The sequence below is a fragment of the Chamaea fasciata genome, unplaced genomic scaffold (assembly GCF_029207755.1).
Source record: "Chamaea fasciata isolate MVZ Bird 193981 ecotype frontalis unplaced genomic scaffold, bChaFas1.0.hap1 SCAF_20, whole genome shotgun sequence".
In the NCBI taxonomy this organism is placed as follows: domain Eukaryota; kingdom Metazoa; phylum Chordata; class Aves; order Passeriformes; family Sylviidae; genus Chamaea; species Chamaea fasciata.
The window spans coordinates 1,218,382-1,220,166 of record NW_027094105.1 but is presented as its reverse complement, the minus strand read 5'-3'; the positions used below and the strand labels follow the sequence as shown (position 1 = coordinate 1,220,166).

The 1,785-nt window shown below is 48.6% G+C and overlaps 1 non-coding gene across 1 annotated transcript; it reads right to left on the bottom strand.

Moving 5' to 3' along the window:
* Positions 1-845: 845 nt before the first annotated feature.
* Positions 846-918, bottom strand: TRNAT-AGU (transfer RNA threonine (anticodon AGU)). The gene has a single exon. It is a non-coding gene; the product is annotated as a tRNA-Thr (tRNA).
* Between the last annotated feature and the right edge of the window lie 867 nt (positions 919-1,785).

Below are 1,785 nucleotides of genomic sequence, written 5' to 3'. Positions count from 1 at the left end.
GGGGGGAAACACATCAACCCTCCAAAGCTCACTTCTTTGGGACAACAGAGCTGGAAGGAACCAGCCTGGGGAGAGGCAAACAGAGCCCCATGTCCCTCATGCCACCCTGTGTCCCCCTCCGCAAGACAAAAATCTTTCAGGCTTTTGAGCCTTCCTTCCCTCAGATTGAAAAGGCCCTTTTGAAATTCAGAAATTACTTTTTCCATCACTGGTTTGGCACATTCGGACTCAATATAGGGAGTCTACTTGAAAATGAACAGAGGAAAGAGATGTGCAAAGGCAGAGGAGGAAATCTCATAAATCTGCACAGCCATCATGGAATTCAAGATGCAAAATGAGTTAATCCCTACCTATTACTTTATTCTTAGAAATTATCCCTTTCCAGTTCCCTCAGCAGGGTTCTGTAGATGACTGATGCTACTGTTCCTCCACAAACCATATTTATAAAGTTTTCAGCCAGTTCTGCAATTACTGAGCTCTGGAGCCATAATTTGATCATCCTGCTGATGTCTGAAGAGATGAACCAGCTCTGACTGTAAATACCTGGCAGCCATTCCAGCTTTGTCCATCAATAGCCCTCACAAAATCTGCAGGGTCCAGAAGCTCCGAATCCCATTACTGGGTGTTCCCCTTCTCTGATTGCTGTACATTAAAGATATTTCAATATACAGCTCCGATCACTGCTGGTTGCTCGGCTTCTCATCGCCTGTTCTTTGGTGTAGGTGCTGGGGGATGTTTGTATTTCGCTTAGCCTGGGGTGGATGCCCCAAAAAACATCCGAACACTTTGGGAAGAAACAGGAAGATAAAGCAGTGAGGTCTTTGCAGGAGGTGCAGAACCTCCCCAGGCTCCAGTGAGATTTGAACTCACGACCCCTGGTTTACTAGACCAGTGCTCTAACCCCTGAGCTATGGAGCCTCTGAAATTTGAGTGCTTTTGCCTCTGCAAACATTTCATATCGTAATTTTCTCATAATTCTGGTGTGAAATGGCCCCAGCACTGCTGGAATGTGCTGCTCCAAGGATTTTCAGTTCTCTTTCCAAACCCCATCAGAGACACGAAACCACCACCACAAGGTGAACCCGAAGCTGGAATTTGCTCTCCTTCAGCTCATCCCTGTCAGGACACCAAGATGGTTGATTCCCTTTTCCCCAGCCCAGCAGCTTGAGAAGTTTACAAAGAAATGATGATACTGGGCCTCTTCATACTTCTTGCAGTTATTTATCAAAAAAGGACAGAAACAGGGGCCATCAAGGTGCTTCAAAAGCTGGAGCCTCTCTCACATGATGAAATGCTGAGACAATTGGAATTATTCAGCCTGGAGAAGGGAAGGCCCCAAGATGACTTTATTGTACCCGTTGGCCTCCAAGAGAACTGGAAAGGGACTTTTCATGAGGACATGGAGGACAGGACACAGGGAATGGCTTCCCATTGCCAGAGGGCAGGGATGGATGGGAGATTGGGCAGGAATTGTTCCCTGGGAGGGTGGGCAGGCCCTGGCACAGGGTGCCCAGAGAAGCTGTGGCTGCCCCTGGGTCCCTGGAAATGTCCAAGGCCAGGCTGGACATTGGGGCTTGGAGCAGCCTGGGACAGTGGCTGCCCATGGCAGGGGGTGGGACTGGATGGTCTTTAAGATCTCTTCCAGCCCAAACCAGTCTGGGATTCTCTTATACCCCACTGCTCCCCACTGCAAGTCAGCTGTGTATTTATCTCTTCCTCTCAGCTCTTCACAGATGTCACTGCTTCCTTAGGAGTCCATGTTTTGTTCCTTCCCTGCTGCTTCGT